Source organism: Acinonyx jubatus, chromosome D4 (genome assembly GCF_027475565.1).
Source record: "Acinonyx jubatus isolate Ajub_Pintada_27869175 chromosome D4, VMU_Ajub_asm_v1.0, whole genome shotgun sequence".
Lineage (NCBI taxonomy): Eukaryota > Metazoa > Chordata > Mammalia > Carnivora > Felidae > Acinonyx > Acinonyx jubatus.
In genome coordinates, this window is record NC_069391.1 from 15,489,656 (window position 1) to 15,516,144 (window position 26,489).

At 46.1% G+C, this 26,489-nt stretch overlaps 1 protein-coding gene across 1 annotated transcript in view; it reads left to right on the forward strand.

The window, feature by feature from the left end:
• The window catches only part of BRINP1 (BMP/retinoic acid inducible neural specific 1), a 174,291-nt gene that overhangs the window by 20,250 nt on the left and 127,552 nt on the right, over positions 1-26,489 (forward strand). The gene's annotated exons all lie outside the window — the stretch shown is intronic.

Sequence of the window (26,489 nt, forward strand, 5' to 3'; positions counted from 1 at the left end):
ATCCCTCGGCTTCTCTCCAAGGGCTGAAACTTCCGTTGTAGCAAGGAATGCAGTGCAGGAAATGGGGTTGGCCATCAGTGAAATGAGGAAATTGGCAAAATCTGTTTCCAGTATATTTCTGATGATCATTTCCCCAAACTGAGAGCCTAGCCAGCACCACCGTGTTCCCCCGTGTTCATGTAGGGGTTGCTGGACACTCCACATTTAGGTTTTCCCACTCTCCTTGTCAACAGAGCCATCAATTCTGTTCTTTTTGTCTGTGCCCCATTCTCAGCTAGATCCCACATTGGGGTTTTTTCTAATAAACTACCATTAGTTCTTTTTTTTTTTAATCACCAATTTTTAATAATGACAGTGTTTGGTGTAGAAGGGGCATTGGACGTGACATCAGAAGATGTGAGTTCAAGTCCTCACTTTGCCGTGTTTTAACCTGGCACGTCACTCGAACTCTCTGAGCCCGGGTTTGCTGGGAAAGCCCCAGGATCAAATGGTTTAATTAAAACCCACATGCTCTGAAATTGGAAATGCTGCACTCATGCTATGCGTATTCACTCATGCTTTCCGTTTGTTACTTCATTTTGTTTGTTTATCCTTTCACTTATTTATTTACGGGACATTTGCCGGATGAATGCTATGCACCGGGGCCTGATTTGGTGTGGGTGATACTGACATGAATAAGACAAACTCCGTACATACCCTTCAAAAGCTCACACACGTGGCGGCATAGTAAGTGTTGGCATAAAATCACGAACAGGCTGTGGTTTCCTCTTCCTGAGGGAGATCGGGGGATTTTTCAAAAAGGGGATGACCTTGAACTGAACATTAGAATGGCGGGGGGGGGGGTTATTAGGTTTGGAGTGGGGATAAGGTAGAGAAAACATTCTTGGCGGAGGGATTGGCCTCGGAAAAAGTAACACAGGGGTAGAACAGATTGGGGCATGCTGGAAGTGTCTGCAGGGAATCTAGAAAGCAGAAGCAGAGTGCTGGCAAGAGACTTGGAGAGTGAGACGTGATGAACAATGGGGTAAAGTGACAGTAGCTAATGGTTGACATGTAGAGGTAGGAGGGAGCCATTGATAGATGTCATCAAGGAAGTAGTCCAATGTAACGTTGTGATTTATAATTAAGAAATATAATACTGGTCTTCGTCCTTGAAATTTCGTTAAGTGGTTAAGAGGCAATGAAGGTGTCTTTTGTTATGTCAATGAGGTGGCTTTTGGGCTTCACAGTAAGGATGGGGGCTCCTTGTCTGGGGAGCCAACCATGTGATTGGTGGGTTGGAACTTTCAGTTTCACCCTGCAACCTCTAGGGAGGGAAAGGGGCCGGAGCTTGAATCGGTCACCAATGGCTAATGATATAATCAGTGATGCCTATCTAATGAAGTCTCCGTGAAAACCCAAAGGGGGAGAGTCAGAGACTTCTGGGTTGGTGAACACGTGGAGGTCCTGGGAGAGTGGCACACCCAGAGAGGAGATGGCAGCTCCCTGCCCTTTCCCCAGTCTTGCCTGTGCCTCTCATCCATCTGGCTGGTTCTGAGTTGTACCTTTTATAATAAACCCGAGATCTCGTGAGTAAATGGATTTCCTGAGTTCTGGAAGCCATTCTAGCAAATCAGTTGAATCCTAGAAGAGGGTCGCGGGGGTGTCTGATCCATAGCTAGTCGGTCAGATGTACAGAAAGCCACCTGAGCGTGGGATTAGCATCCTGAATTAGAGCGGGTTGTTGGCATATCCAGTCTGTAGCTGGTCACTTAGAAGCACAGGTAACAACCCAGACTTGTGACTGGCATCTGAAATGTCGGAGGAGGGGCCATCTTTAGGACTGAACCCAAACCTGTTGGGGAATGGTATCAGAATTGCGTTCAAGTGTAGGATACCCAGCTAGTGTCTAGAGAATTGTCTGTTGTTGGTGTGGGAACTCCCACACTGAAATTGGTCCCAGAAAACCTGAAGACTCACTAGTAACGATAGCCGCCTTTTACCAAACATTTGCTGTATTTGTGCCAGACTCTGTGTTAATGGTTAATGTACTGAAGGTGCAATTTGACTGACGTCGGAACTGAGGTTAAGAGTTGACATGACTTGTCTGCATGGATGGTGAGCCCCGTGGCTGGAACCAAAGCCAGGCCCGGGCCTATAGTCTCTGCTCGTGATCTCCTCACTATCCAGAATGGCATTTCAGGAATACTTGGTCAGTTCTGGGAAGGAGCTGGGAAAGAGGGAGAGGCTGAGCAAGTAACAAATTAGGGTTACTCCTGAGGGCAAGAAAATTCCTTGGGATTTCTAAAAAACCAGGTCACCGGTGATGGAATGCTAGGTATAATTTTCAGCGTTTTCAGGGAGGAATTTGGGGGCAAGAAAGCGAGTCTATGTGGGTAACTTCCTGGTGCCCTGAGGGGAGGAGATGAGACTTTGGGGGGAAATTGGGCATCTCTGGCTTCCGTTAATTAACATCCTTCACGTGGACTCCAGTGGGTTCTTAGGAGTTACCTAACATTTCTGGATAATGTCATGGAGGCGTCCTTCCTTGACAATCCACCAGAGATAGAACCCCAAAGTGAAAAGGCCATAAAACAACGCACAAACTGTTTTGTGGGTGCTTCTGTAATTTCATTTTTTATAGCATTTTTTACAAATCCTTGAAGGACAGCCATAGAATCAAGAACTCTGTGGTCTGAAATGTGTCTGGGATTTTCGGCCTCATTCTCAGTTTGTGAATGCCAATTCCAGCTGCATTCCACCTCTTTCTACTGTGGCAATATCTGCCCATTGGGTTTTTCTTTCATATACAAGCCTTTCTATGCCATTCTCCCTTACCCGGGTCTTGTAGATCGATGGTTCTCAAATGCTGATCTGAGATTTGATGTCTAAGTGTGAAGGGTGATCTTTTATTTTAAGGTTATGTCCTCTCCATTTTCAGTTGCTGGCTAAAATGTACTTTCTCTTGCAAAATGCGGGTAATGGTAATTGCAGTTTCTGTATTGTTAAATGCCCTTTCCTAGAATAAGAACGCCTCATGTTGGTCGAAAAACTTGGTTCTAAAAATTTGATTTGGCGGTGGAGTCTGAAAGGCTGATGTTGACACAATATGCCACATAGAATAAATCTCTTTCTCACTCCGCATGTGCCTTCAAAATACAATTATCATATCTTTGTGTGCTTCATCATCTCCTGTAATACCTTGGTAATGTCTTGCCCATAGTAGGTCATCATTACATGTGTAATGAGTAAGTGAATCTCCAGGTAATCAGAGATGAATTGAGTACCTTTTCTGTGTTCAGGGCTGCTTGATGTAATGAAGTATGCACAATGCTATAAATAAATTCAATTTGATGACAAAGCTTACAATCAAGCCTCCAGCGTTGAGTAAGCTTGGAGGTTAAGTGCTAAAGTTCGCGGACCAGTACTTTTTAGCTTCTCCTCCAACTAGCTGTATAACCTCAGGCAGTTTCCTTAACAATGTCTTTCCTCACTTATTCTCTCTGTAAGTGGGTATAATATAAGCCTCATAGGTTTGTAAAGATTACATGAGTGTTTATCGAGGTCAAGATTTTAGAGCAGCGCCTGATATGTAGGCAGGGGCCAGTAGCTGTTAACTCTCATCATTAAGGCTTACACATCAGAAATGAGGGTGTAGGGAGCCCGGGTTGACTTGGGTCAGAAGACCAGGGCGCAGGTTCCTGCTCTGCCACTTATTGGTTGGGTAAACGTGAAAGAATCACTTAACCTCCTTGTCTAAGACCAAATTCAGAACTGAGTACCAGTCCCTAAGTCTTGAGAGAAAACGAATAAAAGCTAATGTACCTAAAATGCAGAAGCTGAAGAAGCCCCCATGAGGCTGAGTGGGGTATTGTTACAAGGAAGACTGCGGTAGGTGGCGGAAAAGGTAGCCCAGGGAAAAGATTTGAAGCTACCTAGTTTCCTCTTTCTGGAAAGTTCTTTGAATAATTAGTAAGGCTGTTCTTTTCTCTTAGGGTGGGAGGTATTGAAACTCTTGCAACTGATGGAACATTGTTATTCCTAGAGACACCCGGAGACAGAATTTCCATTCTCCCCAGGAACTCACTACCATGATGAATCTCCTTATCATAAGGGCGTTGATGAAAGAGTAGAGCTGAAGTTGAAGACGGAATGAAGGGAAATCAAGTTAGAAGGATGTTGTTCAGGGTCTGGGATTGCTATCAAGTGTACTTAAGATGGGCTCAATCTGGAAGGGGGTTCTGCATCACATGAGCTGAATCAGATGTTGTGTGCCTGCACGCACTGTGTGAATACTCGATGAAACAGAGGTCATGGGTTCTTCCGGCTCTCTGGGTTTTGCTTGTGGCCAGAGATTAGACTGGCATCTGGATAATGCTTGCATCCAGAATGTTGCATGGGTTCTTGCTGATTTTCAGAAGTTGGTCAACAATGCCTTTTGCTTATTTTCGCGCAGAGAAGAAATACATGCTGGAACGTTAAGGTTATGGGACAAGGCTGGGCACGTGGGGTGGAGACCAAAGCCTGAGGCTCTGCCACTTGTGCTTGGGGGAGTTGGTAAGCCACAGCAGGGGTGAGTTAAAAAAATCAGGTGTGGGGACCCCCGGGTGGCTCAGTCAGTTGAACAGCCAACTCTTGATTTTGGCTCAGGTCATGATCTCACGTGGGATCGAGCCCCACATCAGGCTCTGCAGTGACAGTGCCTAGCCTGCTTGGCATTCTCTCTCTCCCTGTCTCTCTGCCGTTCCCCTGCACATGTACATGTGCGCATTCTCTCTCTCTTTCTCTCTCTCTTTCAAAATAAACAGTTTTCAAAAATCAGATGTGAACAGAGGACGCTGAATGAGTGTCCCTCTTAGCGAAACAAAGGTATCTGCACAATTGGATGGTGGTTGTGGCCAGAAATTGGGAGGGGGTGTGGTCTCAAAAACTCAGCACTGGGTCTCAGGCAAGCCTTGTAACTAGAGAATTTGGAAGGAAATCCACTCATCCATTGGTGTCTTCATCTGTTCCCTCAGTGAGCAGGTCGTGGAAAGGCACTTTCTTGTGCTAGAGGCTATGGTTACAGTGACAAAGTAGATGTGTCCATTCTCTGGAGGAGTTTAATTGGTTGAGAAACATTGTATGTACCTACTGCGGGCTAAGTGCTGGTGATATAAGAGTGAACAGACAGTAGGATTTACTTTTAATTCAGGATGAAAATTATTATTAAGCAAATAGAGTATGAGAATGCTAGAATATATATATATATGTGTGTGTGTGTGTGTATATATACGTATATATTCCAAATAATAATAATAATATTGTGTATTTATTAAGCATTTACTATGTGCAAGGCACAGTAAACTTTATATATACTGTCTCCAGTAATTCTCCCTGCCACGCTCTGACATAGAGAATATGGTTATTATCCAAATTGTACTAATGAGAACGTGGATTCAACGATGTTTAATAAGTGATGCAAGGAAACAAGAGACTAGCAGGCAGTTAGTGGGAAACAAACTGAGGTCTTCTGATTCCGGTACCCCCCCCCCTTTTGGCTTCTCTCCATCGATGCCATCTTCCCAACATGCTATGGGTGCACTGAAGGAAAGAACCACGAATACCGTTGGAACGTGAGATGGGGTGGGGACAGGACAGTTTTAGCTGGGGATCACAGGTCTTGTAAGAGCCCATCAGGAGGTCACCTCCTGGAAGATCATTTCTAGCTGTGGGAACAGCATGTGCAAACACGTGGAGGTCTGACCCATCACAGACTGTTGAGGACGAATAATCAGCTCTGTGTAGACGGGCCGAGGGCAGTCAGGGAGTTCAGGCACGTGCGAGGGATGTTCCAGGCCCTCTGCACAACTCAGCCTTGGGCAGGTTAACAGCATCTCAGATTTCAGTACCTTCCAGGATCACTTACTTCTCAGGGACTGAGTAAAAGAGCAAGAATTCACTGACCTGATTAGGAACCCCCCTGCCGAGACAGAGGGAAAGAGCCACGAGGAAACACGTATTAGATGCAGAAAGATGGGCTTTCAGGTTTAAGGGGCAGGGGTAGCTTTCAAACAGGGTGCTGTGCAGGGGGAGGAAATGTTTTGAAAAAGCCAGGTCCGTAAAGTGCAATGTAAATGCAGCCAGTGTGGTAAATGCGAGCAGAGAGAAATCCTGCATGGTGCCGGGCGAGGAATGGAGTGGTTGTTAAGTTCAGGGTTTATGACTTGAAGAACGTGACCCATATAGCCAGCTTTCTCTTACTGATGTGTTTTTAATCGGATGTGCTTCTAAAATTCACCCTTCACTGACTCCGTACCTCATTCCCCAGGGGCAGTATAGAGCAATCTGTTTGCATCTGCACTTTCTACAGCTGTGGGTCCTTGTCCTGTCACACCTGGTGGATCACATCTTGGACCCAGCACAACAGCCAAAGTACCATCGTGACGAATGACCTGGGGGAAGCCCGGCTTGACGCTGTGCCCTGATAATAAGAGGGACCGTTCGGTGCACACTTCCTGTGTTCCAGGCACTCTGCTAACTGCCTGATGTGCTCGGATGGGTTTAATCCAGGCATCAGCCTGATGTATTCTATGAATGTTTACTTTATAGATACGTAAACTGAGGCAAAGAGAAATGAAACAACTTGCCGCGGTCACCTAGTTAATGGAAAACCTAGGATTTGAACTGAGGGAGTCTCAGTTCCAGAAACTTGTGCTTGATCTTTCCAGGATGCTGCTTACTTGCTGCTGTGCATAGATTTTCCAGCACAAGCCTGAGGGCGGTTTGGAGCTGTGGCATAGTCGTAGCTACATCTTGGGAATAGGAAGGAAAGCAATATCTGGCCATCACAAATACACTTGAGTGAATTTTGCTCGCGAATCACGTGTATCATGGGTCACGGGGGAGTTTTATTGGTTTCGTGTCTAAAGGTCCCTTGGGTGTTGAACATACTAACTCCGGGTCTAGCTCCAGGCCATGATGCAAATGGTAGTAGGGCTCCCCTTTTGTGGGGTTCTCCCCCAAATTTAGGCAAGTGTGATAACATTTGCCAGGTAATTGTGGTAGTCGGCAGATTTGGGGTTCAGAGTGAGACCGATCTAGGGCGCCTGGGTGGCTCAGTTGGTTAAGTGTCCTACTCTTGATTGCAGCTCAGGTCATGATCTCATGGTTCATGGGATCGAGCCCCGCATCTGGCTCCACTCTGACTGTGCGGCACCTGCTTGGGATTCTCTTTCTCCCTCTCTCTCTGCCCCTCCTCCATTCATGAGCGTGTGCTCTCCCACTGTCTCTCAAAATAAATAAACTTAAAAACAAACACAAAAAAGGGAGACTGATCTGGCTCCAGAGTCCTCGTTCTTACGTGAGACATTGCGCAGGCTATTTTCCTTCTCTTTGTCTGCGTTTCTTTGTCCCTAAAACAAAGGAATTGGATTCGATCAATATTTTTGAAATGTCAGTCTTTCGGGTACCTTCTTAACAATTTCTGTTCTTCTTTCCTTCCATCTTCGCCATTTCATATCTTTCCTTGAACGTATCGGCTTCTTACATAAATGCGTACATTTATAAAGGCAATTCCACATCACTACCACAAAATTCCTTTTCATACAGCGTTATTTGCACTAAATAGATGGTTAATTGTACAAATGATACAATGAAAACAAAACCAGTGCGATGACGTTGTAGTTTACGGTCTGGCTTTTATATTCTAGCCATATTCTTTCCTGCTGCATCTCCCATCTTTAGGCCCACTTTGTGTCAGAAGGAATATTGTAAAATCTTAGAGAGAAGATAAAACATAGGAGAAGCAAAATGAGTGTTTCACCTTAACTTAATCATGATGGGGAGAGAGCTCAAGAGGGAATTTTCTCTTTTTCACTCTATGAATTAAAGTGACTTTATGGAAGACCAGGTCTCCACTTACAGCCGAGTCTTTCCGGCCAGTGTAGACAGCCCTGGTTTTGTGAAGTGCTTGAACCGGGCTCTGTAGCATCTTCCTAGGGCTTGCATTCTCTGTTTCTAAGAATCTTTTAGGGGTTCTCACATACTTAAAGGCAGTTTGAGAGAAGCAGACTTGATTGGGTGATGGAGTGGAAGGTAGGCATCCAGGCTGAGGGACGTAAGAAGGAAGCAGAAAAGGAGGTCCTGCTGTGCAACACCTGCCTGAAGCATTTAGAAGGGAGGCAGGGACCGGAGGCTATAAAACCCCTCGTGCTGGAAATCTGCTTCCCACCCTTTTATCATTTCGCCTCGATGCCTGTTGTCTTCCTACCCTCTGATGGTCCCTCCAGTTGTCCTCACTCCCTTGTCTCTCCCTTTTTGGCGAGAACTGAAAGGAAAAGGCGGATTGCAACATAGAAGCTCTAAGGAGGCTTTGCCTGTTAACAATTCTGTTGGAGGAATTAACAACAGTCATAGGAGTTTACCCCGTTCCCATCCATCGTGGATGGGGCATTTGGTACATGTAAGTTCACTTCCCCCAACAACTCAATGAAGGAAGCAAGGGTTAGTGTATCATTTGACAGGTCCGAAACTGCCACACGGAGAGTATTGATAACTCCAGGAAGTCTCGCCCTTTGGGGGCCTATGGAGTCCGACTGTCTCAATCCTTTGTGGTGTGCTGAATGAAGCACTGCCTGGCTTGGGGAAAAGGGGTTCTTGGATTGGGGGCAGTTCCCGGCTGTCCCGACACCCCGGGGGCAGGGGACACTGTCACACCTCTCAGCTCAGCCTTTCTTTGTTCACCAGTAAATGGTCGATGCTAATGAGACCCTACTCAGGGACTTGAGCCCCTTGGGGGCCAATTAACTTCACTTTACTTTAGCTGCCAGGAACCTCAGAACTAAATCCAGATCAATTAGCTCTTCCCAGGTGCCTGGTAGCATCTCTTCCTGCACTCATTTTTAACTATTTTTTGTTCCATTTTTATTTTTAATTGTCCTGATTTATATCTTATTTAACTTTGTAATATCACGTTAGCTGTGTCTGGGAGTAGGTGGGGGTATGAATTCTAAATAAGTAAATGAAATCACTTCAGTGTCATTTCTGGAGAGGTAGGGCAGCTCATGGGTCTTCTTCTGGATGGAAAAGGTGAAGTTGTTCCTGAGAGGGTGGCTTGGGGAAGGGAAGCCGTTCTGGAGGACAAGGACGCTTGAGGAGGGGCCAAATCTGGCCCACCACCTCTTTTGCCAGTAAAGTTTTATTGGAACACAGCCACGCCCATTTCTTACTGTCTGTGATTGCTTTCATGCTACAGTAACGGCTGAGTTGAGTAATTGAAACATGGACAGTATGGCCCATAAAACCTAGAGTATTTACTATCTGGCCCTTTGAAGAAAAGTCTTCTATTCCTGGTCTAGAGGAAAACAAGATTAGTTCATTCTGCCATCCAGGTAGAAAGAGCAGCTGAAGTTTTCTTTTGTCTTGTCTTGTCTTGTCTTTTCTTGTCTTTTCTTTTCTTGTCTTTTCTTTTCTTTTCTTTTCTTTTCTTTTCTTTTCTTTTCTTTTCCCTTTCCTTTCCTTTCCTTTCCTTTCCTTGTCAATATTTATCTATTTTTGGGAGAGTGCAAGTGGGGGAGGGGCATAGAGGGGGGACAGAGGATCCGAAGCAGCCTCTGTGCTGACAGACTGACAGCAGTGAGCCTGCCTGATGCAGGACTTGAACTCACGAACCGCGGAATCATGACCTGAGCCGAAGTAGGATACTCAAGCGACTGAGTAACTCAGGTGCCACAAAGCTGAAGTTTTCTTTATGTTCCACCTGCTTAATTTAGTGTCTCACTTTTCCTTTCCTCCCTGATTTCTTCTTCCTTTCCTTTCCTTCTGGCCTCACTCCCCTCCCTTCCTTCCTCTCTCTCCTCCTGTTTGGAACTTAAAGATTCCTTCTAGTCCAGTCTTTCCCATTTATGAAGTGGGCACCAAACTCCAAAAACTGGAAATGACAGCAAGATAAGAGAGTCATGGCCAGAGAGTGGCCATGAAGGGACACCCACTTCCCAGTTGGTGCTTTTCTCCCTGCATCTTTCCCCTTGTGCACAGATCGTGGTTAGGAGCTAAGAGGGGACGAGGTATAAAAATATAGGAAAATCATTTAGCACAGAGCCTGGCACATAATAAATGACCGGTGAAGCTTAGCTAAATTCAAAATCATTGAGTCTAATTGCAGAGGCAAAAACATATACCCACCATCTGAATGCCGGGAACTAATCAGAGCCCTACGGATTGGGATTGGTGTTTTCAGGGCAGGGGCAGCCTTGGCCCAGACAGCCACACTAGCACTTTGATACCCTTCTCTACATCAAGGTCACTTCTGAGCCCACTTTAAACCTGCCACCTTAAGCCAATATCCTTATTTCAAAAGGGGCGGAAATTGAGTCTCAGAAAAGTCACCTTGCCCAAGGCCACACAGTAAAGTGGGGGGACAGTTCGGATTAGAATCCAGGTGTCTTAGGTCCCCAAACACTTACCACCGCAAGATTCTATTAAGTAACTGTGGAATGATGGCCTTTGTTTTAAAGGACAAAGAATAGTTATATCCCCTCCACGCTACAGGATTTGAGAAGGGGGTGACGCCTTTAGGCAAGGCTTTTGGAGGAGGCAAGTCTGAGGCGGAGGGAAAAAGCAGAGAAAACATTCTGCACCTGTAAAGACAGCAGTGTATTTCCCCAAGTGTTAGGAAATTGGACTTATGGTAGTTACAGGATCTATACTATTGTACAGAATGAGAAAGCAAGGTTGGGGAACCTACTAGTTAAGGGAGAGGCTTGGATGCTTAATTAAGATGTTTAGACTTGATCCCTGTAAGTCCAGGGTCATGAACAGATGCACCTGTTGCCACATGGCTACGTTGCATTTGACCCTCACAGGTCAGGGGTGGGGGAGAGATCATTTGTCGATGCTTAGAAATGAAGAGATTTCATATAAAAAGAAATTGGATTTCCTTCTGGCTTTTCCTGAGAAGCCAGGTGGGTTGGCAGCCTGGAGATGCCATTTCTGTGTGGAAATGGTCTGCTGACCTAGACTGGGTCACCTGCCTACCCTTGGTCATTGTAACCCTTTCTTAAACTCTGTGCCTGGCCGCTCCATTTCCGTGTGTTTATGGCCCAGATTTTTGAATTTACGTTCTCTGAAGAAGTGGTGATTCACTAAAAATTCGTTAAAACTGACATGATGAAGGGGGCGCCTGGGTGGTTCAGCCAGTTAAGTGTCCGACTTCATCTCAGGTCATGATCTCACGGTTCGTGAGTTCGGGCCCCGTGTCAGGCTCTGTGCTGACAGCTCAGAGCCTGGAGCCTGCTTCGGATTCCGTGTCTCCCTCTCTCTCTGCCCCTCCCCTGCTCGTGCTCTGTCTCTCTCAAAAATAAATAAACGTTAAAAAAAATTTTTTTTTAACTGACATCATGAGATCAACGTTAGAGGCTGTTTATTTGCTCATCAAACGTTTACTGAGGATCTATTTCCTGCAAGATTTTAGAAGGGAAGGAATTAGGAGGCTGGTCCTGTGGTTGAGATGAAAGGGTGAAAATTTGCTTAGAAACAGAACCATTGTGATGGGGAAGAGGTTGGACCCTTCCCCCTCTGTCCCCACAGCCTTTCTTTTCATAGAAAAAGCTGCCCCAACTTATTTCCTAGGAATCAGGCACTCGTCCCTTTAGACTCTTTCGCCTGGTTCTTTTATTATATCCGTCTGAGAAGAGGGATCCGTCTTCTTCCATTCCCACATTCTCTCTCCCTTCCCTCTCTGCCTTTCTCCCTCATCTGGTCAGGTGAACACATCCCATCTGGTCCCGATCCTGTGCGATGCACCCTCTGCATACAGAGTAGATGGGTCTGAACCTCTGAGGGTGGCCGAGAGGAGAGCGGGCCAGCAAGAGCCAGGCCAGCAGCGTCAACCTCAGCGAACTGCCTTTTTGAATCGATACAACAGCTTTGTTTCCACCCCTGCATTTGACTGCGGCCTTCCTGCTCCCTCTGTTCCCCCACACTGCGCACGCTCCTGCACTGGCTCCCACCCTCTTCATCACCTCCAGCGTGTTCCCCAAAGGCCCCTCCACCCCCCACACGCATCACAGTAAGATCGCTGTCACAGTAATGAGAAGCTGAGTTGGGGAACTCGGCTTCCCTGGAAATGGTCCTTATGGCAAAACAAAACAAAGCAAAACAAAGTAACAACCCACCCCCCCCCCCAAAAATCAATGCTTCTAGGAACAGGAGAAGATGCTCAGAGTTGTAAAAATAGTATGCAGAAGGAGATGTGAAGATGTGTTCTTGGTTTGGTTTCTGCCATTAACTAGCTCTGGGACCTTTGTCATGAAAGGAAGCCTCTGGACTTGATTCTCTTTAAGGCTTATTCAACCTAAAATAGTTCAGAGTATTAGCAGGACGTTTCCTATGGGTTTTCTTTTCAACTCCCACAAGGCTTGTGATGCCTCTAAGACGTACTGATGTGTAAATCAGAAGACTTTTACCCATGTGTTTTCCTCTTAATGAGAACTACCCCCTTGGAGGGCTGGCGTGGCTCAGGTGAGACCAACAGAACTTCCTGACCCTGCGAAATCGTATGGTTCTTAAGGAAAGCCTTTTCCCTGCCTTATACATCAAGTTTAAGGTGAACGTCAAACCGCGTAATGTTCAGATTCCGTACTTCCTGGAGATAGAAGGTTAGATCACATGGCACCTCTGGGTCACTCCCCGCGTAAGGAGAGTTGATAACCTCATAGAAAGCCACTTGTAGGTTTATGGATGTCAGTTACTTGATGCCCTGTGGTACCAGGTGTCCAATAAGTACCCGTTGAATGGGCGACGGTCACTGGTACTTGATCACAATATATCACAGAATGGCTGACTCAGAAAGGCCCTGGAGATCATTTAAAACCTCCAACTGTTTTCTACACGGACAAACTTGAGGCGTGTGGACAGGATGAGCCTTGACCCAGATCACAAGGTGACTTAGAGACTGAGCTGGGCCTGGAGCCTGGGCCTCCTGACTCCCACACCCGTGCTTTGTTGTCCGTCCAACTCCCATCGCATTCAACGTTGTGACTTGGCTCGAACAGGGTAACTGCTTCCGGAAGCTCTTCTGGGTTTTGTGTAAATTTTCTGAGCCTTTTGGGACCCCAGCTGGGCCTCCTCTCCTCCTCTTGGGCTGGCTCTTTCTGTTGGTCTCTGTCAGGAGAACATGATAATTTCTCCCCTCTCTCCAGCAGTGCATGGCACCACATCACTCACTCTAACAGACCCTGCTGAGTACCCACAGTTTATCTGGAAGCCATTTTCTGTTTGGAAGTCAGTGGCGGTCAGCCAACATTTCAGTAATATTTGCTTTCCTAAGGCTTAGACAAATCAAATCCATTCACTTTCTTAGACTCGATCCCTCTTGTCTGGCATAATTTCCCCTCCTCTAAAGCAAGCCAAAATGGAACTTGGTGTGCTCTCTCCTTCTCTTTCTCTCTTCCTCCTTCCTTCCCTCTCTTTGTCTCTCTCTCTCTCTTTTTCTCTTGCTCCCTCCCTCCATCCCTTCCTCCCCTCTCCTTTCCCTCCCTCCCTGGTTCTTAGTCTTCTGTCTGTCTCGGTTTCTTCCTCTTCTTCTCCTTCTTCTCCTCTTCCTCCTGCCTCCCCTTCCTTTCTCTCTCTCTGTTCTTCTTCTTTCTTCCACAAGTATAGAATCCCAGCCCAAGACCACATTAGATTGGAAAGAAATCGAGGAAGACACCTAAGCCAAACTTCCTGCTTGTATAGGTGCAGACACCTGGCATATCAGTTACCTTGTCTTGCCTCTGCAGTGGTATTAGTGATGGGGCTAGAATGCGGTCACCCTGACTCAGCCTAGTCCACTGCCCGTTAAACCTCAGGGCATCTTCCGACGTATCCTTCATAAATAACCCTGCTCCAGGCTGTAGCTTTGCTGCTTGCCCTGGGGCCGGGGTCAGTTGTAGGATGGAACATGAGGCTGTGTTGGCATAATCTTAGGCCCCCTACCTCCACTCTCTGGGAGTCCATTTCCTTGCCCATGAAGTGAGGCCTCAGTTTCCCCACCCTGCAGATGGTGCAGTGTTGTGGGGATCTGACGAGGCAGCGTGGCCCCTCAGTTCTAGAGCACTTGGTATTATTAGCCCTCTTCCTTGAATAGGAACTTTCAGTATTTCAAAGCTGTGTTTATTCTATAGTGAATATTTGGGGCATCCTGGCAAGAAAGCAGGTAAGATATTTTGGGGCAAAATTTCTCCTTTCGGAACTCTGCCCTTCATCTGCTGCCTCCCTGTGCGGGCCCAGTCCCAGCAGGGAAGCTGCCACCTTCTCTGACTGCATTTAAAGCTGCCTCTGTCCGGGAGTGCATCAGCTAGAAATAGACCAGGCGTTTCCTTTAGAGTTTCACAAAAATGGATCCTTTGGGTCAAAGACTCCTTAATCTGCAAAACACAAGCTGTTTGCCTGACTTGAGGCCTCAGCAGACTTCCTAGGTTTTGAAGGAGCTTTGGTATGGAAAAATGGTTTGTGTTTTGAAGATTAAGGGTCCTTTCATCCAAAAGATGCAATTTTTTATTTCTTTCCTCAAGCTCCCAGTGAAACACCTTGTTCCTTTCTGGCTTAAAACCTGCGCGCCTCCTTTCTTATGCATAGATGGATTAGGTTACACTGCACGTCCACAGCCCATGAGAAGGAGGGAAGCTGGGTGAGTGCCTCCTGGCCCTCTTTTAGGACTAGCCTTCCTCTCCTACTCCCCACGTGGCCTGTTCATCCATACAAATGCAGTAAAGTCCCTTAGGAGTGTTTTAAGACCACAGATTCTGGGCTTTCACTATCAGAATTTTTTTATATATATATTTTTAATGTTTATTTATTTTTGAGAGAGACACAGGGCAAGAGCATGGGAGGGGCAGAGAGAGGGGGAGACACAGAATCGGAAGCAGGCTGCAGGCTTCATGCTGTCGGCACAGGGCCCAACACAAGGCTCGAACCCACGAACTGCGAGATTTGACCTGAGCTGAAGTCGGGCACTTAACCGACTGAGCCACTCAGGCACCCCAAGCAGAGACTGCTCAGGACTCAGAAGTCCCCCACCAGCTTAAAGGCTCCTGGCGTGGGGGCCATGTTCCTCAGCCCGGTGGCTGACAGGGCAGTTGTGGAGGTGAAGAGCCTGGACATGCCCAGAATCACATTAATCAAGCGTGACTCTTACTATCCATGATGCCACTTGGAGCCAGTGACTAAACTTCACTGGCCTCAGTATCTTTGTCTACTCAATGGGAATGGTAACATTATGACCTAGCATGTGTGTTAGCTTACCACCCCTCCCCACCCCCTGCAGCACACACACCCTGCCAACCCAGTGGCTTTCAACAACTGACACTATTACAGCTCATTGTCTGTAGGCCAGCTGATCTCAGCCCCTCTCACTAATCTAGACTGGGCTTGTCTTGCTTTTGCGGTTTAGCTGGGACTCTACTCGCAGCCTGCCCCACGGAGACGTGCTGGCTGGTCAGTCTGTTCCACACATTCTTTGTCAGTTTTCTGAAACACCGTCACATCCTTCTTGTGATGATAGGAGCACAAGGGGTTAAACAGAAATCCACACAGTCCCTTGAGGCGCAGGCTCAGAACTGGCATGGCCATCACTTCTGTCTCATGCTAACGACCAAAGGGAGCTACAAGGATGAGCCTGAATTTAAGGGAATGGGGAACAGACCCCGCGGCTTTAGGAGAACAGCTGGAAAAGTCTATGAGAAAGAACCTGGTTACGGAGAGGGGTGACGATTTGGGGCCAGCCATCGAGCACATCTATCCCATTGGTGGTCGTGGTAGACGTCAACTGAAGTAACGTTTGTATAGTTCTTGACACAGCTCCTCTTGTACACTAAATGTTCATAAGTTATTTTCATCACAATCATTCGGGTAGCCAGGACTCAAGAATGGCGGCTGGAAGGATTAAATCGAGAGTTTCCAAACCCAGCAACATAGCTAGGATCCGCTCAGAGAGGTGGTGAAGCTTTCTTGAAATCACACGGAAGGAGCTAGTTGAGCCCTGCCAAATCGATGCGATGATTTTAATTCGAGATTTGATGGACGTAGGAAGAACCCTGGTTATGGCTCAGGGTGCTACTTGACTTTTCGACAATAGTGAGGCATTTCCTGGAGTTAATCAATGGTCTCAAATAACCCTGCCCATCTCCCTGTCCTGCCAGGACAGTGGACCTTACATGTATGTCGTATTAACCTCAAACACCTATTAAAAATGTATATGTGTGCTGAGAAATGGCTGTTCTCTGGTAGGGCCTTATGCATTGCTAGCAATAGAAAAAAAACAAACTTATACTGGATTCAGGTTAAAAAACAAAGAAAGCAAAACAAAATACCCCACTAGCTGTGAGACCGTGGGTAAATTACTGAACCTTTCTGGCCTCTGTTTCCTTTCCCATGACACGGGAATAATAATCAGACCTTCTTCAGAGGCATGTTTTGAGGACTAAGTGAATTACGTAGGGTTTGTGAAGATATTTCACTGGTGTTTTCTTGCTGAAGGTTAATTTTCTCATCTCTGGAATGAGAGGTTAAATCTCTGCCCTCTATCTGTGAAAAGTGGCTCTGAGATCAAGCGAGAGCCCGATCCCTTTACAGCACAAAGTTATGCAGGAATTCAGGGATGGATGATTAGTGCCTTAAGAGGAGTCAGGGAGAACGTGTACAGTCTCCAAACTGACCACGTTTTTTCAATCAGTGATTGCCCACCCAGCACTTACTTAAACTCTCAGGTGTGTGTCCCCCTGATGTCTTCCTTGGGTATCATGATTGTCATGGGCAAGCAGCAGGTGTAACTGTAACAGTCCTTTTGGTCCATCATTTAAAAAGCACCACAGGATGCAGTATTACTGGGCAATCAAAAAGAATGAAATCTTGCCATTCACAACTGCATGGATGGAACCGGAGGGTATTAGGCTAAGCGAAATTAGCCAGAGAAAGACAAATATCGTATGACTTCAGTCATATGAGGACTTTAAGAGACAAAACAGATGAACATAAGGGAAGGGAAGCAAAAATCATATAAAAAACAGGGAGGAGGAGAAAACATAAGAGACTCTTAAATATAGAGAGCAAACAGAGGGTTACCGGAGGGCTGGTGGGAGGGAGGATGGGTTAAAGGGGGAAGGGGCCTTAAGGAATCTACTCCTGAAATCATTGTTGCCCTATATGCTAACTCACTTGGATGTAAATTTTAAAAATAAATTAAATTAAAAATAATAAATAAATAAATAAATAAATAAAATGTTAAGGTTGCATCTACAAAAAAGAAAGAAAGAAGGAAAGAAAGAAAGAAAGAAAACACTGTAGGAAGGAATGACGCCATTGCATGAGAAATAACAGAGCCAAAGGAGCTTCTATCCAAATGGATCCAGCAGGAAACTTTCAGCTGTTTTCATTAGTGACCTGATGGAAACATCAAGCCAAGGGTCAGAGCTTTTGATGAGTAAATGTTGAAATTTAGGTGCAGATGGAAACTTAAGTGTTTTATTTATTTGCTCCACTGAATATTAAGAATGGATGAGCCACAGGGAAGAATTCAGAGCCATTAACTCAGCAGAACACTGTTTATTTATTGAACAATTATATTTTGAGCATCTGTGTAGTACCAGTTCCCATCTTTGGCATTGCTTTCTAGCGCCAGAATCTTCCATGTGCCTCTGTAAGGCGAGCAGCCTTTTCTCACTCATCTCGGTGTCCCACGCAGTATCTGGTTGAGTGATTTGCACACACAGTAGGTAGGTTTGCATGATTCCACACCTTTTGCTCACACTGGTCCTACTACCTGAAATGCCTTCTATCCAGTCCCTTAGTCCCCCTTCAGCTGGACAATCACTACTTGAACCATGAGAGCCCCAGTAAAATCTCAGCTCCCCTGAGAAGTCGTCTTCAACGGGCTGTGCGTGAGTTACTTTTTATTTGTTCCAGCAACACATCGTTCGGGTCTCTGATCAAACTCAATCCGTTGTTTTGCGATTTGGAGTGTACGTATTTCTCTTTCTCACCAGCTTCATGGCTTCCTAAGGCCACGGAAACTTTCTTCTTTTTTGATGCCCTAGTGGCTGGAACCGAGTCTGCTACTCTATCCCAATAGCAGAACCCCATGCCGTTCTTTCAATCAGTACTAATTTATTTTCTTTCTCCTATTTTTCTTTTTTTCCTTAATTCTATATCTGGCCTCTGAGTTTATAAATATCCTCATCCTATGAAGAAAAAACGGAATCCTGCATTGACTGTTCACATCCCTCTCTGGTGGAGAGGAAAGGAGCCTTGACTCCTGATTTTTTGATCTTTCCTTCTTTGCCAAGTACTCTCCACTCTCCGCCTCTATGTGTTCATGTCACATTCATGCCTTAATCTCTTTCAATGAATATTCAGCTCTCATTGAAGCATTGAAAACCGTCACCACCACCTCTGTATTCTTAATTCCAATAGGGATCTTGAGCCCTTATCTTGTTCAACTGCTCATCCTGTAGCTTTTTGAAACTTGAGACCCTTCTCTTAAATATTTCTGCTCCTTTGGCTTTGTGGACATTATTCTCTGATAATTCTTGTTCTTCCCCTCCTCCTATAATCTACTTTATGGGATTCTTTTCTTCTTCCTCGTTCCTAAATAGGAGCATTGCTCTGTGTGTGTTTCCCACCACTCTTGTCTCACACGTATTCACTGGGAATTCTCATCCACTTCCAGAGCTCTGACCATCACTATTCATACTGACCTACAAATTTCTACTCTTAGCCCTGGCCTCTCTGATGATTTGGAGTCGAGGATTCTATAGCCTACTGGAAATTCTGACTCGAATGTTCAAAAGACACCTCAAACTCAACAGATTCAACAGGGAATTTGCCCCCATCCATGGACATTTCTTTTTCATTATTCTTTATTATCATGCATGATATCATCATCAGTCTAATCATCCAACCAGACTTAGGAGACATCGTAGACATCTTTCTTTCTCCACCCCACCTGCCCAGTCATCAAATCTTGCTAGTTTTGTCCCCCCATTTTTTAAAAACTGTCAAATAGAAGGAATCTTTTTCAGACCATCGCTAGCCTAGGCTACTGTGTTGGCCTCCTCAATTTTGTCCGTGTCTCTTCCTAAATCTATTCACTGCCCCTACATTTGGAGTAATCCATCTAAAATGAAACTCTAACACAAAATGCTTCTGTTTAAAAGCCTTCAGAGGTTCCCTGTGGTCCCACAGGTCTAATCCTAGACCTTGATTTGTGAAGTTGATTCATTGAATAAATGCTGAGTTAGTGCCTTAGCATATGATTGGTTCCAGATCCTGGGTATACATGGGGGTGACAGGGAAGAATTTATGTCTTTAAGAAACTGCCAGTCATGTGAAAAGCTATGATTATGAAGCATGTGACCCCATTTAGCTCCTTTGCTTCATTTCCTGCCATTCTCTGCTTCAAAATTGCCACTGCAGTAGCTTTGAAATGTTTTAGATCTTATATCCACACCACACGCCTTCATTCCTTTGTATGTTTCTCTCCTGGCTTGAAGTGTAGACCCCAGATGTGTCACCTCACGAATGTCTCTTGATCTCCTAAGGCTTGCTTAGATGTCCTCTCCAGGGAACATTCCTTGGACACCCCTTCTTGGGGGTCCAGACTCCACAGAATGTGGGGTATACCCTGACTTTGCCCTATGCCATTGTACCCAAAATATTACTTGTTTCTTTGTCTATCTCTTACTGTGGACTGTGAGACCTAATTAAAATTGTAGGGATAGTCAACAAATACTTACTTATTGAATGTTACCAAACTGGCCCAGAAAAGACCTTCCAAAAATGTTAATTTCACATTCCTTTTTGAAAGATCTCCTGCAGAGACTGCTGATAATTTTGAGGGAACACTTAAAAGGCAGTTGCCTTGAATTTAGATCTTCATATCCTAAATGTGGCTCCAGATGAAATCTTTATGGAGGAAGGATACTATACGTACTTATATTGTTAATTACAAACAAAAAAAAAGTATTTCAAAAATGACACAAATAATGAGCCCACATATTTCAGTTTTTTCTCAGATTGCCATGGTCGTCCCTAGATTTCACATTTCTAGAAGTTTCACACCTCAACTTATCAGCTATTCTCTTTGTTAACGTCTTCACAGTTAATTTGTGGTTGTTGATGGTTGTCAAAACAAGAAAACTCCAACTTAAGGATGATGTAGTTTTTTAGTTTGGTGTGTTAAAGCACTGAGTCATAAAATTTAGTTAGATTTGGCTTGGATTGAAGTTTAATTCTGCCATTTTAAAATAATGTGACATTGGAAAAAGAATGACTTTTTTTTAGAAGAGTCTCCGTTTTATTAGATACAAAATAGAAATACAGGAAAACCTTGGTTTGTGAGCTTAATTTGTTCTAGCAACATGCTTGTAATCCAAAGCATTTGTCAAAGCAAATTTCCCCGTAAGAAATCATGGAAACTCAGAGGATTCATTCCACAACCCAAAAATATTCATATAAAAATGACTGCAGGGACGCCTGGGTGGCTCAGTCGGTTAAGCGTCCAACTTCAGCTCAGGTCATGATCTCGCGGTTTGTGAGTTCAAGCCCCGCATCAGGCTCTGCGCTGCTGGCCCAGAGCCTGGAGCCTGCTTTGGATTCTGTGTCTCCCCCTGCTCACGCTCTGTGTCTCTGTCTCTCAATAATAATAAACGTTAAAAAAAAACTTTTTAAAATGATTGCAATGCTATAATAGAATACAAAATAATAAAGAAAACACAAAATATAAAGAAAACTAAACAAGTTAACCTGCACTTACCTTTTTGCAAACCTTCGTGGCATGTTTTTTTTCAAGTTATGTCCCACGTTGTTTCTGCTCACTCTTCCTCACACACAGTTTTAGTTCGGTATTGAACGTGTCCAGGTCAGTATATTACAACAAATAAATTACATTTTGTTTAAGGGGGAGAAGTCGCTCTTTCCCCAGACTGTCCTGTCTTTCCCTGGCTTATGACTGCGCTGTATCTCCTCCATCTTGCTGACCTTGATCACAGCTTCTTTTGGATACAAGGTTGGGTCAAGAACGGACAGATAAAAAGAAAGCAAGTCTTCCTCGACGAGTACCTTGGCAAAGACTTAGCGTGAGTGCTTCTGGCAGGGTGAGTGCTAACGTTTTTTCCGTGCGGCGTTTTGGGGGCACATCTGGAGCTTCCCTTCTTCTCTGGGCTCTCTTACTTGTGATTCTCGATGAAGAAAAATGCATCTCTTTTCAGCTCCTTACTGACCAGTACGGGACCCTTGGTAAATGGCTGGCAGAGTCCAGTTTCCTTTTACCTGAGATCCCCTTTCCCTCCAGGTGGGATCTGGGGCAACCCCTCTTCCTGAGGCTTTCTTTTGCACGTGGCTCACCTCTGCGCCACGGGGAGCACGTGTTGCACGTGAGCGAGGCAGTCGCTCTCCAAACTGCAACCCCTACCCCTTCACCGGGTTTCAGCCTATCTTTCTTTAAGATTCTTTTTTTAGATGTCTCCGGTGTGAGTCAGACACCAATCAGCCATACTCCCCCCCCCCCCCCCCCCCAGGCTCCCGGGAACATTGATCATTGATCCTGTTCTTTGAGCAATCGTGTTGAAGGGTGAGGTGAGGAGCTACTACTCGTCTCTTCCCCTGTTTGGGGGTTGGCAGGAGCACTCCCAACACTGCCAGGTCTCACTCAAGCACCACTCCTGATCCCATCATGCCGGCATGTGGGTGAGCGGTCAAGAATCTCAGAAGGTGTAGTTTGGCTACCTTTTTTTTTTAGGACCTGTATAGTGGGCGTATCCCTCTCTTTAGAATATAGTCTCTATTGTCTGGGGCTCCAGCTGAAGCTGAGGCCCAAGAAGCTGCATTTGAAATCCCATTTCATCCTTATCTGATCCCTAAGAGATGCTGATCCTCCCGGTGTTGCTCACATTTTACAGATGGGGACACTGAGGCACAGGGCAGGAGGTTATTGCGTGTTCATGGTCCCCCGGCTCTGTAGGCAGCGATCTGGTGACAAGTCACATCCAGAGGTCCAGGTTTAGAAGTTGAAGCCTGGGAGCTCTTGGGTGGCTCCGTCGGTTAAGCATCCAACTTGGCTCAGGTCAGGATCTCAAGGTCTGTGGGTTCGAGCCCCGCGTCGGGCTCTGTGCGGACAGCTCGGAGCCTGGAGCCTGCTTCGGATTCTGTGTCTCCCTCTCTCTCTCTCCCACTCCCTTGCTCACACTGTCTCTGTGGCTCTCTCAAAAACACATAAACATTAAAAAAAAATAAAAAAGTTGAAATCTGAATGAGGTTATCAGGTTGACCTAGGGTTAGCAGGCAAACACTGCAGGTGACCTCAGGTCCTCAGGGGCCTCAAGGATGGAGGCTTAGGGGGTTGGGGCTGCTCCCTTCTCCTCTCTGGCCCAGAATGCGGGCATGGCCCAGCAGTCCAAGCGGAGGGCTCTGGAGGAGGAGCTTGGTGACCCTCCTCTCCTGGGAGACCCTTGTGTGTCTCTGTCCTGCCTGTGCTCCTCGGATGTAAATAATTTACGCTGGCAACGATTAGAGAGTGTGCTCTGTGTGGGATGAACCCGGTTCCCTTAATAACACTGCAGGCTTATATATAGCACAGTTCAGCCAAGGGCCCATGTGCTCTCCAGGCCACAGCCCGCATCAGCTGCCCCACATCCACCGGGGCACCCAGCGGGAGCGGGCCTGTGACTCACGCAAGGTCATGGGAGGTCAAGGGCAGTGCTCGGAATAGAACCAGCCTTTCTTTCACAGGCTCTAAACCCCAGTGGCCGGAAGCTCCCTTCATGAATATTGGAAAAAAACAGCAGTCCTCCAAATCATGGTAGTAGATATCCAGGGCTGTCTCTAGTAAGTGAGGATTGGAGGTTTAGTCCTTGAACACGGGAGTTTTTACTTGTAATGTATTTATTGTCTGTTTCTTTTTTTTTTTTTTTAATTTTTTTTAACATTTTATTTATTTTTGAGACAGGGAGAGACAGAGCATGAACAGGGAAGGGGCAGAGAGAGAGGGAGACACAGAATCTGAAACAGGCTCCAGGCTCTGAGCTGTCAGCACAGAGCTCGATGCGGGGCTTGAACTCACGGATCGCGAGATCGTGACCTGGCTGAAGTCGGACGCTTAACCGACTGAGCCACCCAGGCGCCCCTATTGTCTGTTTCTTTAGTGATTTTGGCAGGGGAGGCAAGTGCACAGTGGCTCAGCCAGTGGTAGGACAGAGAGTCAAGTGGATTCTCCAGATGTTGATAAAAACAGGGGGATTGATGAATGACCCTCCTGGGCAGCGTCGTAGAGCCGAAAAGGCTCATTTTAGCCCCGCACCATCCAATAAAAGTCCAACACCATCCGTGTGTGTAGTTTTAAAGTTTTAGCAGCCAGGGGCACCTGGGTGGCTCAGTCAGTTAGGCGTCCGACTTTGGCTCAGGTCATGAGTTCATGGTTCAGGAGTTTGAGCCCCGCATCGGGCTCTGTGCTGACAGCCCGGAGCCTGGAACCTGCTTCGGATTCTGTGTCTCCCTCTCTCTCTGCCCCTCTCCTGCTCATGCTCTGTCTCACTTTATGTCTCAAAAAGGAATAAACGTTAAAAGAAATTAAAGTTTTGGCAGCCACACTCAAACGATGAAAAAGAAACAGGTGAAAAAAATTTAAAGAATACATTTTAATAACCCAGCCCGGCCAAAATAGTACTATTTCAACATGTAACCAATATAAATATTAGTGAGATATCGTACCACATTTTTTTATTCCTGCTGGGTCTTGAAATCCGGCGGGTGTGTATTTCATACTAACAGCACATCTCGATTTGGGCTAGCAATCTGGATTTCAAATGCTTCCCAGCCACGTGCGGTCAGTGACTCCCAAATCAGACGGCGAGGCCTACAGTTCCAGCCGTGCCCTTTGCCAGCTTTGTGGTGCTGAGCCGCCTCCCTAACTTTCCCAAACCTCAGGTTCCCCGCCCTCCGTGTGTAACGTGGAGACCATAAGTTGTTACTGTATTGCTACGAGGTCACGTGTGGAAAGCGGCTCTGTGGTTTCTAGGACATAGTAAATGCTCAATTAATATGCGGTTCCTCCCGCAGCTAAACTGCAGGAGGCTGAACGACGGGTTGGCCTCTGACTACTCCCTCGCTCCTCCCTTCCATGGACATTTCTTTTTCTCTGAGCCATCTGCACCCCTCACCCCTTCCCTTCCGTCAGGTGTCCGCTCAAAAACCGCTTTCCCGGAGGAGCTTTTCCTGAACACCACGTGTTTCGGGGAACAGCCTCGCTCCCAGTCCCCTTTATCTGCTTTGATTTTCTTTAGAGGCCTGTTCACCATCGCACATAGAGGTTCTGCCTCTGTGTTCACTCGTCCCAGCCCAGCGGAGAATACGTCCCCTGAGGGCCCTCGCTGCTGGTCTGCTCCTTTCATTTGATTTCCAGCTAAATATGTTAATGGATGAGTGAATGAATTCTTGAACATCTGTAGTTCTTTGCTCTTAGTATACATATAGCACGGAATTGGGATATGCAGTTCTTTCTTGGTGAGGGCAGGGGGGAGAGGGAGAGAGAGAGAGAGACAGACACACCCACACCCACACGCACGCACACACACGCGCACACACACACGCGCACACACACACACACACACACACACAGATAAAACCTCATAGGACGTGTTCTCACTGAAGTCCCTGCCACTCTGTGTGCTAACATGGGCACACGCCCCTCCCTCTGCCCTCTCCCACCCTCCTACGCCCCCAAGGCTTGTTTGATGCTACTTGCTCTGCTAGAATCTCCTTTTCTCCGTCTCTGCTTAATAAAACCTTACGTGTGGGGGCCCCCCAGTGGCTCAGTCGATTAAGCTTCCGACTTCAGCTGAGGTCATGATCTCCTGGTTCATGAGTTCAAACCTCACATTGGGCTCTCTGCTGTTGGCACAGAGCCTGCTTCAGGTCCTCTGTCCCCCTCTCTCTCTGCCTCTCTCTCTCTCTCTCAATAAATAAATAAACTTAAAAAAAAAAACAAAACCCCAAAACCTTACATGCTATTTAAGGACCTGCTCAAATACCGCCTGTTCTGTAGGATCCTTCCAAATCGCTGTGTTGGAAACAATGCCTGTACATTTATGTCTCCACCGAATATTTTTTGTTTGTTGTAGTTTCATGACAGCCTATTTTATATTAAAATTCCTCTTGCGTGGGTATGATACCACCTCCCTTCATATGTTGAATCCCTAGAGGGTAGGACCTAATTTCAGCTGATGTGTGGTAAGGCTGGGGGATGTCGTGGAAACTACAAAGACTTTATACAAGGATATACATGGCTTAGGATCTTGAATCTAACACTCAGAAGTTGTGAACTTAGGAGTCATCCAATGTCTCCAAGCCGCAAGGTTATCATCTGTTAAATGGGCAGTTGTACACATCTCATGAAGAAACCTTTATTAACATCTAGCCTGTACTGGGTACATTCGCTGCCACCAAGGGTACAGACTGCTTTAGACCCAAGTATACAGTAAATGCTCAATAAATATCAGTCCCAGACCCTACTATTATCTTGGGCCTCTAGTACAGTTGGTACTGTTTGGGGTCTGTTCCCATGAGTCCTAGCGTCTTCATGATATGACATGTCTGTTTCACACCTACTAGTCCTTACTCTTGCCCAGCAAAACATCCACTTCTCTTAACACGCACCTTTAGAAACTTTCATTTCCAGTTTTAGTGTTCTGTGGATTATTGTGATTTTCTGAGTCAACAGAGATGTGTCCAGACTTCTTCCACGAAGCACTCATCTCCACTTGCTGGGATGTAAATTGTCTCAGTGACATTTACTGTCCCGATGACAGAGAAGGCTCAAACACAGCCACATGCACGTGCAGCCCTGCCCAGACAGTACGACAGAATGACCCCCAGGAGCTGGAAGACAGGAGCCGGGTCGTGGTCCTGTGGAGAGTTGAGTCAGCCAGGGTTTAACTTTTGCCCAGTTGACATTTGGGTCCAATGTTCTTTGCTGTGGGGATGTTCTGTACATTACAGGATGTTTAGCAGCATCCCTGACCCTGCCCATTAGATGCCTGTGGCACCCCCCTCTTTCGTGATACTCAAGATGTCCCTTGGAGGGGCACCTGGGTGGCTCAGTCGGTTAAGCATTCAACTTCGACTCGGGTCATGATTTCATGGTTTGTGAGTTCGACCCCTGCATGGGGCTCTGCACTGACAGTGTGGAGCCTGCTCGGGGTTCTCTCTCTTGCCCTCTTTCTCTGCCCCTCCCCCCTCACGCTTTCTCTCTTTCTCAAAATAAACAAATTTAAAAAACATAATATTTGTTAAAAAAAAAAAAGTCCTTCGGGGGGGGTAACATGGCTGCCACTTGGGAAACACTGGATTAGATGGGTCAGCTGTTAGCTAATTCTAGGACTATGGGCTAAGAGCTCACCCTCTTACACACACACACACACACACACACACACACACAAGCTCTGCGGTTCCACGGATAGGCTCTTCCTCTTTTGAAAGCTGCAGCCCCCTGCATCCTGTTT